This window comes from Pelodiscus sinensis, chromosome 5 (genome assembly GCF_052426305.1).
Source record: "Pelodiscus sinensis isolate ZL-2025 chromosome 5, ASM5242630v1, whole genome shotgun sequence".
Lineage (NCBI taxonomy): Eukaryota > Metazoa > Chordata > Testudines > Trionychidae > Pelodiscus > Pelodiscus sinensis.
In genome coordinates this window covers 65,854,757-65,867,395 of record NC_143056.1, presented here as the reverse complement: position 1 = coordinate 65,867,395, position 12,639 = coordinate 65,854,757, and the positions used below count along the sequence as shown (strand labels likewise).

The 12,639-nt window shown below is 43.8% G+C and overlaps 1 protein-coding gene across 2 annotated transcripts in view; it reads right to left on the bottom strand.

Moving 5' to 3' along the window:
- The window catches only part of SNAP23 (synaptosome associated protein 23), a 47,724-nt gene that overhangs the window by 32,390 nt on the left and 2,695 nt on the right, over positions 1–12,639 (bottom strand). Inside the window, exon 2 of one of the 2 annotated variants that reach the window (XM_014579666.4) lies at positions 12,380–12,488. The exons of the other annotated variant lie outside the window; for it this stretch is intronic. The gene's annotated coding sequence lies outside the window, so the exon portion shown is untranslated. The remainder of the gene's footprint in view (positions 1–12,379; positions 12,489–12,639) is intronic. 2 annotated transcript variants of the gene reach the window in all.

The window sequence follows — 12,639 nt, the reverse complement described above, 5'->3', positions numbered from 1 at the left end:
ACACATAGCAGTTGCTGTTTTAAGTGCAGGGCTGTGCCTCTGCTCTGGAGGGAGGGGAAGACTTTGTGTGACTTTCCTCACCCCCAGCCAATTCTAAGCTCCTATTGGCCAAAACCAGCCAGCCAATAGGAGCTAGGAGATTTGCCTGGAGCACAGGGGCAGCACAAGCCTCTCTCCTCTCCTGGAGGCGAGACACACATGCAGGGAGCAGCCTGCAGTTAAGCATTTGGGGCTGCAGCAGCAAGGGAGCCCAGTCTGCTTTGGGGATGCTGCAAGATGCTGGCCAGAGTGCTGCAGGGCTGCTCGCTGGGAGATGCTTAGGTAAGCGCCTCCCAGCTAGCCAGCCAGCCTCTGGCATCCCTGCCCCAGGTCATCATCCAAACACTCTGCACCTCCCTCCCCAAGGTCATAACTCCCTTCTATACTCTTCCCCAGACCAGAATCCTTTCCTCACCCATACTCCCTCCCTGTCCCTACACCCCAATCCCCTAACCCAAGTCACAACCCCTTCCTTCACCCAAACTTCCTCTCAGACCCCACATTGTTTCCTGCACCTCACTTCCTTACCCCCATGCACCCTTCTGCATTCAACCTCCATATTAGACTCCATACCCCCCCCTCCACAGAAGAGTGCAGCCCTTGACCACTTTCCAAAATCTTGGAGTGCCCCCTCAAAGAAAGTTATTGCCCACCCATGTTCTAAACTGAAAAATAGTTATATTTCAGCAACAGTTCTCTTTTTTACCAGGCATTGTCTTGTAGATACCTCTGCTTCAAGCTGTTGTCCCAAGCCTTCCCTATAGCAACTGGTATTTGCTAAAAAACAAATTATCTTTAACCAGGTAAGGTAAGAAGGATGAGAAACGTAGCTGACTACATTAAGTATGACATTTTAGTTGCCTATGCTCTCTTCTGGCCTGCATGTGTAGATCTTCATATTAATATGAAAAATCTTCCATCGCTGCCTATAATAGGCAGGGCTCAACAAACTATGTAATCTACTCGCCCATTTCAATCTGTGTCAATTGTAAATCTTATGGTCAGATGTATCCTTTGTATAAATTTAAATGTGATAATTTAAGCCTCTAATATAATCAGCTCTGATTACCTACACATTTTGCAGACCATAGCTTGAAATGCACTACAACAGGGAGTCTGTATTGTCTTCCTAAATTATAGATTCATTGTGAGGTTTTTAGTTTTGTAATGAGACATTTCCATAAAGGTTTAAATTGGATATGTTAAGTATCAATGTCGTAAGCACATCCTAGAATGTATTCTCTTTCCAAAAATGAAAAAACCAGAGCACCTGCGCCTCTTGCCTCTAAAAAGATTTAGAATATACACTCAAGTTGCACAACCCAATATAGCCACAGCATGTAAAGTTTAGGGATGTAAGTGACTAATTGACTATTCTAGTCAACTAGTCGCTTCCCTACCTTTGCTGGGAGGAAAGAGGCAGCAAGGAGGGGAAGCAGCGGTGCTGGGGGGAAGACAGCTTAAAAGCCAGTTTCCTCCAGCTCCGTAGGAAGGGGAATGGGCACAGCGACGGTATTCCACCTTTGAAATGTACAAGAATCTCCGCTGGGGACTGACCCCAGGCTCCATGCAGCATTTCAATCTTTGAAATGCACCAAGAGCCCCTGCTGGGGCTTTTCTACATTTCAAACGCAGAATGCCATGCTGCACTTCCACCTTTGAAATGTAGCAAAAACTGGGTGGGCTCTTGCTACATTTCAAAGTGGAAGTGTCTTTATCGACTAGTCAATAGAAATTCCATCGACTATTAGATTAGTTGATTAATCTAATTTTAATAGGTAAAATTCCTAATACTTGCTAGAGTTAAGGTCTTTTTATGTACCAGGTATTTTAGGTTTTCTAACATGTCCAAAAATCTATGCTACATATCGAAATTGGAATGTTAACAACATTTTGGGACTATTCTACCTTTGTATATACACATGTGACTTTGTATTCAGTGCCAGACTACAGAAAGTCTAATAAAATGGCTATTTTACTAACTATAAATTACTATTTAAATCATGTCTGAGTGGACATTAAGACTAAGAATCTGCTCAGAGTAGTTTTTACTAAACTTATCCCATATAAAAGTACATGATATAACACTGCTGTGAAAGGGCTTGTGTCTTTTGTTCTAGATGAGTGATAAAACACTCCTCCTCAGCTTTCCAGGATGTAATGAAACCAGTGACCAAACATTTATCATCTGCCAGAGATTGGTCCAGGGAGGTTATAGTTATTAAAAAAAAGCCTGACCACGTATGCCTACACTATCCACTCTGAAGCAGTGTTAGATCTGCCCTTCCATCTTGGCTTGAAATGCAACCGTTTTGGATTATCATGGTTCAGATTCAGATGTGGTGGCCATCTTTAAACTGTCTTCTTTGACAACTGTCAATCAACTTTAATTCCCTTCATCCTCCAGCCACTGGCCACTGCCATGCTTCCCACAAATATTCCCCCACCATACCCTGTTCCCTCTACTCATGTTCTGCTATTGCTCTGCTCAGCTAATAATCCAATTTCCCCAAGTTCTTCATTCCTCACCAATATCCTAGAACAAGCTATGCCTTAGTGCTTGTTCCTCAGCAACAGCTTTTCCTGTCAGATGAGAGTTCACCCATTAACTGGTTACACCTAAGAGAAAAAGGAGGAAGGAAAAAGAAACTGAAAATGAAGGAGGACAGTTACTACTCAAAGGTGAAGAATGATAACTAAGCTAGCATCTTATTGTATCTTTGGTTCCAGCATTGCATATGCTTACCTTGAAAAATACCTGTACTTTTGAAGGAGCAATTCATTTTCTATTTGTTAACTGGAAGAATCTTAGACTGATTCAGCAGTAAGAAACTCTACACTCAAGGATTGACTATGGAATTAGGGATATTAAAATGCGATTACTTCCCTAATCAAATAGTCGATAGATTTTCTGTCAACTATTCGTTTAGTTGACAATGGTAAAACAGTTGCAGTGCTCAGTTTGGCTTTTGCCAATTGACAGCAAAACCTCCGCAGCTGTGGCTCTGCATTGTGAAGCCCAGAGAAGCCAGTGCACAAAGTTGCTAGCTTGACCCCTGCTCTGCAGGTATCTTTTCGTTCATCACATCTCACACACAACTTCCTGTGCCAGCTTCTCTGGTCTTCACAATGCAGAGCCATAGCCGAGTGCGAGTGCAAACTAGTTCATAGTGCTGATTGATAAGCGCCTGCTTGTCAATTATTTGACTAGACACTAACATCCCTATATGGAATACTTTCATCTCTCATTTTCTACTTCATAGTAATTGGGAGTTACTACCACTTGTTCAGTGGTCTCTGCTGGTGATATTCATATTCCTGGGGGAAAACAAAAAAGTTATAAATGGTACTGCAAGAAAAAGACTGGACAGGATTCATCCGAAGAGGTAGTTCATGCTAGTTACAGCTGAAGCTCATTCAGCAAGGTCACATGGGGCAAACAATACACTAATTTTTATGCTCTCTGCAAATCTCATGGTTACTTTGGCATTACGGTAATATTTTGTTTTCAAAATACATTTTATACAACCCTATATGATGAGCCCTATCTGGGACACTCTTTTGCAGCAGACTGTAGCATGACAGACCTGCCTCAGTTTCTTCATGAAATCCACCCACACAAAGGAATGTTGTATTTCAGCGCAAATGCAAACCCTATATTCATAGGGAAGTGTCACAGTCTACAATCATACTGTACAGAGTAAACCAGAGCCTCTTAAATCCGGAGACAAAAGGTTATAACACAATAGCTCTTCAACTCTTTTCCAAGGTCACTGTTCCCAGATAACCCATCCACAATGTATCTAGACTATGCGGAACGATCGAAACAGGATATGCAAATTCCCACAGAATTTGCATATCTTCTTCCAATCGCACTTTCGAAAGCAGAGCTTTCGAAAGTGAAAGTAGTTAAGACATGGCTTTTTCAGCAACCCGCCCCCCCGCTTTGTTGAAAAGCCGCGTAAACCTCCTTTTTTGAGGAAGAGCAGCTTTTCGACCGGGGGGGGGGCAGGGAAGAGGAGGGTTCCCCAAAAAAGTCACATCTTACTACTTTCACTTACGAAAGCTCTGCTTTCAAAAGTGCAATCTGAAGATATGCAAATTCTCATGGAATTTGCATATCTTCTTTTGACCATTCCCCGTAGTTTACATGAGCTATCTTTCCTTTAGCTCTTGTTCCTGAAGCTTACTCTCCAGGCTGCCCGAGAGCTCCAAAACTTGCTCCTTTCCTGCAAGTTCTCTCCAGGCCCCAAGTTAGATTTTCTGCCATCAAACTCCCTATATCAGTGGTCTCCAACCTTTAAGCATGAGATCACTTTTTATATGTAATTGCAATCCAGGATCTACCTCAAACCCAAATACCCCTGGCCCCGCCTCCTTCCCACTCCTCCTCCGAGGTCTCGTCCCTGCTTACTCCATCCTCCTTCCCCCATCCTCACTCACTTTTATCAGGCTGGAGGCAGGAATTAGGGGTGGATGAGGGGTTCAGGACTGGGGCCGGGTTCAGAATGCAGGCTCCAGCGGGGCACCACTTACCACAGGTGGCTTCTGAGCGGTGGTACAGGGGGCTAAGGCAGGTTCACCTCTGTCCTAGCCCTGCATCACGACCAAAAGCAGTCAGCAAACTCTCCCCATCCCTGCTCCTCCCTGATCTGTAGAGGTGAGATACAGGGTAGAGGGAAGGGCACCTTGAGATCACTACTCCCTCCCCTTCCTCTTCTTCTTGTGCCCTGCAGAGTAAGCAGGTGTCTCCTACAGTTTGGGGTGAGGGAGCAGTTCGAAGGCAGAGGGCAAGAGCAGCATAGTAGTGCTGAGAGGGGCAGCACAAGTAACGGCACTTGATAGTCTCCCAGGCAAATCTCGTAGGATCACCTGTCAAAGGCTCCAAGATCTACCAGTAGATCCTGTTCTACTGGTTAGTGACCACTGCCCTACATTACTGTACTCAAGCCAGGCCTCCCAACGCAAGTCCTTCCCCTGCTCAAGGAACAAATACCTCCAGATTCACCCCTTGTTCCGGGCTCCATTTCCTGCAGCAAAGTAACTTCCCACCAGGGAAGTGAATGGTTAACCAATAAGCATCACCCTTAACGATTGATGCTTACTGATTATGATTAACTGGTGGGGGCTGCTCCTGCCCCTCAGGGGCTGCCATGGGGGGTGGTGGTGGCGGCAGCGGCGGGATGTTCCAGCCCAGCTGGAGCAGCCCGTTTGTGGCAGACAGGGGGATGCTCTGGCCCTGCTGAACTGGAGCAGCACTGTGCCTACCTCCCTTTTAAGTGATTAAACTTAATCTTTAACCAGTTAACTAATTAAATGAGATTTTACATCCCTATTTCCCAGTCTTCCATTCATTCAGACATCCTTGCCTGCAAGTCCTACCCTTGCTTCTGTGATCTATGCTTCCACATTAGGGATGTAATAGTGTAGCTGACCAAATTAACGGATAAGTGGGTGCTTATTGATTAACATTATCAATTACATGCAACACTCCCTTCTCCCTGCAAGTAAATTTTTTAGCAAGTTGATTGACAGGCTGGCTCAGTCCCAGCTAATGCTGGGACCCAGATTCAACTCCCTCACCAGCACTTAGTGCTTATAGTACAGAGCTGAAGTGGGGGTTGATGCTGGGTCCCGACACAAGACGGGACTGAGCCAGCCTGCCTTTATGTCTGCTCTTAATGCAGGGACCTAGCATCAACTCCCGCTGTGTCTCAGCAGTACAAGTGCTGTAGTGCAGAGCCACAGTGAGGGTAGTTGCCAAACCTGGCAGGAGTAGATAAATTGTCAGCTACACAATTAACAAATTACACCCTTCTTAGCACTCTTATTCCACATCCACTCTTGTTTTAGAATCAACTTCTAACCAGACTGGTTCTTCCCCCCCCTTCCTGGATCCTCTACACAACACCATCTCCTCTAACTCAGCTCTGCCAGTCCCTGATAGCATTTTTTTGCTTTCCCCAATAGCTCTCTGCACGAGCTCTCTCCACTCGGCTCTTGGTGCTTCTTTTCCTCTGCATCTCTCCTTGCCTCCTCAGGCAGCTATGGCCACATCCAGTGCCATGGAGATGCAATATATTTTTTAAATATAGTTTTAATTCTTCTACTGTTAGAGAATTTACAGTTCTCTTGGTCAAAAAGTTGTTCTTCCTCCACTCCATGCTTGGTGGCGGATTTTGAGTCCTGTGGAAGAGAGATCCACGGGACTCAAAACAAACAACCTGTGGGAGTTCTAAAGCTGGGCACCAGCCCAAGCCCAGACATTTACATTGCAGCCCAAGGCCAAGTCAACTAACACGGGCAGGTCATGGATAGTTCATTGTAGTATAGACATATCCTGTATATTCTAAAACCACACCAGAGCTGCAGAACTACACAAACAAGGAGATTAACTAGAGTTATAAGCAGGAACCATCTTCAGCTCTGGGAAGCATTCTTAGATGCCAAGAACCCCAATGATTAGAAAATTCTGCCACCAACACAAACTTCTTTCCACTCCCTTCTGTCACCAATCATTTTGACTGTGATCGACACCAAATGATGTACAGGTTGAACCTCTCTAGTCCAGCACTCTCGGGAGCTGACCAGTGCCAAACCAGAGAATTTGCTGACGCACAGGAGGTCAATATTGTAGTGAATATGTCTGTTTACTTCAACACCACAAACAAACGGAGCCAGGCTTGCAACTCTGTTTAATAATCCATGACTGTACTGATATATTACATAAGTCTATGCTTAGCCAAGGGCTACCAGCACTCTTCATAACAAAGTGTTAGTGGTTACACAATTTTATTGTATTGGTACAAGGAAATAAGTAGTTAAAGCGTTAAAAAAACAACCATGCTTACAGTTAGCAGCATTCCCAGCACTTCCACTGCTTGTTGGTCTTCTTGGAAGACATTTACAGGTAATTTAGTGTTTTGTGTACTTAACGCTGAGAACCAGGACTGGAGACTGTAAAACATTATGGGACCCTGTGAAACTTGGCCACACCCATTTAAGACGACATCCGACTAACTGAAATCATGCCAGACCACAGATGTTGCAGGACTAGAGAAATTCAGTCTGTACTAGTTCTAATCCTATTTTTTAGTCATCTGGATTGATGGAGATATTTTCTACTTTTTAACTGCAAGCAGAGTCCCAAGAGCCACAAGGACATTCGTCATAATATGTTCTCTCATGTTAACCTAACTGTCAACTAGCTGTCAATGCTTCAGCCACACAATATAACAAAGTTTAGTAAGTCATTCATTTGCACAAATTTACAGTTTAAAAGTGATGTGCATTTAATAAACATCAAGTTCAGTTAGCTTGACAGGAAGAGGGATCAATTTAATTTGCCTGTGTGTAGCCAAATCTGTTCAATTTAAAGCTTTGTTATGAAATCAGGACAAATATTTCTGAATAATAGTAGGGATGTTAAGTAGCAATTAATAAGCTAATCAAGTAGTCAATGGATTTTCCATCAACAACTAGGTTAGTTGATAAGGGGGTTAGCTCCTGGTGTCAGCACGAGCCGGGATTGAACCATCCCAGCTTGTGGCGGCTCCGCAACCACTGCAGCTCTGCTTTTTAAATATATAGAGAACCTGGCAGCTTTTGCCACATTTAAAAAGCAGAGCCACAGCAGTCTGGGACCCAGCGCGAGCTGGGACTGATCAGTCCCAGCTCACACTGGGTCCCCTACTGCACCTCTGCCTCCTGACACCCCCGCTTCCCCCTCCCCCAGAGATGGTGCTGGAGGAACAAACCAGCTTTTAAGCCAGCTCCCCTCAGCACAGGCTCGAGCTCCCCCCCGTGTTGTCTCTAATACAGAGGCGGGAAGGGGGAAGCGAGTAGTTGAGTAGTGACTTGGCTACCTAAGTCGACTACTGGACTAGTCACTTATATGCCTAATACTGAGCATATAGCTCACCACTATTAACAAGTCACAGTGCAAGCTTTCAGACCTTCAATGTCTCATCCCTAAGTTACCTCATCAATTGACTCATTATCTAAATTAAAAAAGAACACTATTTTAAGTCTATGGGCAGTTCCTTTTTCCAGTAATTGTTTACTGGATAGCACTTCCTTTTCCCTCCTCCATACTACCTTTGTTAAAGCTTCTCATTCGTTATATTACTAGGATTTCCCCTCTTTTGTAAGTTGTACCCTCATGCCCAGAAAGGGGACTTGGGGGAGGAAGGTGCATTCCATATAATAGGGGAAGTATTTAGACAATACTTGTGTTTCTCAGATGGTGTGTCATGACCCGCTACTCCTTCCTCAGAAAGCAGGAGGGGAAAGATCACAACAATAATCAGAGGGCTGAGAGGCACTGAAATTTGTATTACAGTTTTCATGACTTGAGAACAAGACATCCTTTATAACGGATATCTGTAGTGAAATTAAGTCAGACTGTAGTCTTAAAATTTCACTGTGCAACGGGATGCCAAATCATAGCTGTGACAAATACCCACTTTTATCTACAACCAATACCCAATTATTTAAGAAAAATTACCAGAGTACAATGACTAAATGAAAAATCTCCTGTGCACAAAAAATATTGTTACATGAAGTAGGGGACTCATAAGTAAAAGCAGGGACATAGTATTCAAGCAACAGTCTCTTTTGCCCTAAACTGTGGCAGAGAACTTTTTGGGCTTGGTGGCCACTGATCCCGGGGGGCGGGGGGGGGGGGGGGGTGTTAAAAAGTCCACAACTCACTGACCTGCCTCCAAGTGAGAAGAAAAATTCCTCACATTATGCCCCCCAGCTGAGAAACAAAGGAAGGGGGGGGGGGGGAGGAGAAGAGATGCTCCTCTTAAGCTCCAGCCCCATGGCGGGGGGGGGGGGACGGGACTTAGGCCTAGCAAGTCTTTTATACGAAAGAGCACACAGAAGAAACCGATGTGTTTACTTAAACACCTTCATTAGCTGAAAGGAGAATAAGTCTATTTGTGGTATAGGCACAGCAGATTCCTGCTCCAGAATACCATGAAGTGTCAGCACCAGTACCTTCCCCACCATTCTCTCTCAAATCATATCTTACATCAAAATGAACAAAACAAAAATGAACAAAACAAATGTGAGAAGGCTTGGGGGAGGAGGGGAGGAGGAGGAGGGAGATACCATTCTGCACCCTTCCTGACTTTGCTTATCTTCCTGGGCATATTGCACAAAGGAAATGGCATTACCAGTGTCTGCTCTTTCAGTAGTCTTTGTGTAGTATGTTCAGCTTTTCTCTTATCCAAAGAGACAACTTTTTGCCTCTGGAATACCCCATGACCAGGGTATTCACAGCCCTCTCATGACTGTGCCTATTACACAAACCTAAGAGATTACTGTATAGTCTGCTGCTGTCCCAAAAGCATTCATAAGCACTTCTGATAACTGTACCTAGACTTACAAAAGAGTGAGGTACTCATAGGAATGAATTTCTAGATCACCATTAATGGTGTGTGGTCACAGAAGGCCACTTGGGCTGCTTCCCAATGAGCTGACAGAGCCACTGACACTCTCCTCATTGCTCCCTAGGGCATCTCAACACCCAGTCCTGCTGGGCCAGCTCTCCTGAGGTGCATCTAGATTACATTCCTCTTTCGAAAGAGGAATGCAAATGAGGGAAATCGAAAATGCAAATGAAGCACTGATGCACAAATCTTGTGCTTCATTTGCATAATCTCTTCTGATCGCTTTTTCAGAAGATTTTTTTTAAAAAGCAGTCTAGATGGGGTTCTTTTGGGAAAAAAACCTTTTTTCGAAAGAACCCTGTAAGCCTCATTTTTTTCCAGGAATAAGTGTTCTTTCAAAACAGGTCCCCCCCCGAAAGAACCCCGTCTAGACTGCTTTTAAAAAAAAATCTCCTCCGAAAAAGGCGATCAGAAGAGATTATGCAAATGAAGTACAAGATTTGTGCATCAGTGCTTCATCTGCATTTTTAATTTCCCTCATTTGCATTCCTCTTTTTAAAGAGGAACGTAGTCTAGACGTACTCCTGAGCCCCCCTAGCCAAGGCACAGAGCTGAAATCACCACCCCCCTGAAGAACAATGCAGAAATTGAGATACCTCAAGTCTGAGAATGCAGTTTTGTGCACAGCTTCTAGGAATGCAATTCCCACATGGGATTAGAACCCCAAAAATCATTCAGGCAAACCTCCAACAATGGAAGGAGGATGTACACATTGATTGCTTCCCCCATTCAGGTAACAATTATTTACACTGTGTTTGATAGTAAATAAAAGTGATTTTTCTAAGTAAAAATAATAGGATTTAAATGGTTGTAAGTGAAAATAGAGCAAAGTAAATTACAAATCTAAAAACCAGAAAATGCATAGCTAGTTCTAACACATGAAAGCTTATTGCAAAGTCATCCTAAAACTGTTCTTATTTCAGCTAACCATCCAAGCCAGTGAAGATTTTTTTCCCCCTGGGGTCTCTGGCTGTTTCTTTGGATGCGTACAGCCAGCAAAAGACAAAGAGCCTGAAAACTTTGCATCTTAAATAGCTTTCTTTTTGGTCGGGAATTCTTTGTTTGTACAGTCTCCCCTTCCATGAAAAATCACCTGGTCAGACCTTACTAGATGGTCAGAGATCTTCTTAAGACCGACCTCTGCTTAGACTTAAAGGACAAAGGAGGCTGTTTACCAGCTATTACCCAGACACTGAGGTGTCCCAGCATTGAAAGCATCCTTTCATTTGCACGTTTAAAATCATAAACCATTCTCTAATCCATATCTAACTTTATATACAAGACATACAGATCCAGCAGATTGAGACATTAGAATTGATCGGTTACATGAGGTATCCTGTCCAAAGCATCTTCAAGTTTAGCATATTTGTATCCAAGACCATTTCAAAAAGCGTGGAGGGGAGGGGGAAACTGTCACAATCACTGTGCCTCTGGACCTGTGTCCCCTGCAGAGCCTTCCTAAGCAGCTTCTCCAACTCCTGAAGTGTTGTGAGGAGCAGAATGGATGTAAAACATTTTTTCCTAGATGAATACTGAACTAATATCACAATATGGATTACTAGTGGGCATCATATTGCTGAAGGCATAGTTTTGCCCATTACTCACAACACCAAGGATCAATCTCACTTAGTCATTAAGCACCCAATGTCATTTTTCATGACAAAAGGAGTATTAAACACTGGGGTATTAGGTTTTCTGAGCCCACTATAATTACATAGCACTTTCCTAAGTTCTTTTCAAATTCTACTTGATAGATTATTCATTTGACTGCACCGTTGCAGTGTGCTATTAAACCATAATTGTGTTCCATCCCAAATGATGGGACAGACTGGCGAAGTGATTCTGCAGTATCTTTTATGTTCTTCTCAAAAAATGCTACCAACCTCAGATAACTAAAAGTTCATAAAATACAGGACTATGTAGCACTTTAAAGATTAACAAGATGGTTTATTAGATGAGCTTTCGTGGGCCAGACCCACTTCCTCAGATCAAATAGTGGAAGAAAATAGTCACAACCATATATACCAAAGGATACAAATAAAAAAAGTTCATAAAGCACCTCAAGACATTTGGATAAGAACTAGGGAAAAAGCTGTTAAATATCTATATAGCTTACAGAGGTTGCTGCCTTATCAGTTTTCTGATGGGGAGGCAGGACCCATCAATTTTAAGTTCTAAGCCAATGAAAACCAGAATTTTTATTTCTTTCAAACTACCTGACAGCATAGCATTACTCTACTGAAAGAGAGTAAAAGGATCTCACTTATTTGGACCTGCAAGAAAGAATATCAAATTAGTTATTTAAAACCTAACACGGAACAAGATACATGCCATTTATCACATGCTCTACAGCTAGAGCAAGCTTTGATAAATACAAGCACTGTTTGCTTGTGCTGCAAAAGCAACAAACAGCAAGAGGGTTCCAAGTTCCTCAGAACCTTTCCTTCTGTCATCACCTACTCTAGTAACCATCCCAAACTCTTTCTGCAGAAACAAAGGGCTCTATAAGGAAAAAGAAACAAGTTGCTCTTCTAAATGCATCCTGAAAAGAATGCTGATATTCTTCAGTGTGAACTGTCAATGGTTAGGAACTTTAGGAAAAGAATAGATAAGGCAGAAAATATAATGCCTCTATATAAAATCCAAGATACTCCCACATAGAACCATAGAATACTAGGACTGAAAGGGACCTCAAGAGGTCGAGTCCAGTCCCCTGCCCTCATGGCAGGACCAAATATTGTCTAGACCCATGGTCATCAACAGGTTGATTGCGATCGACTGGTCGCTCGCAAGGCCTCGACCAGTCAATCGTGAGGCATCCTGCCCAGCTCCCCTCCGCCCCTGCCATTTCCTCCCCACCCCCGAGAAGCCCCACTACCTACCTTAAGTGAAAATGGAGGTAGTGTCGGCTTCCCGGGGATGGACAGAATCCCGCCGCTTAGCACCACTAATGGCGATTACGGAAGTGCGCTAGCTGCTCTGCCAAGCGTTCTGCGGGAGAGAGCATTGGCTCCAGAGGAGGAACACAGCGACTTCTCTGCACTGCACAGGAGGGGTGAGTCAACCCTGGGGCAGGCGTGTGTGAGGGTTCCCTGCTCCGGGGTGTGTGTGTGGGGGGGAAGGGGTGTCAGCCCCAGAGCTG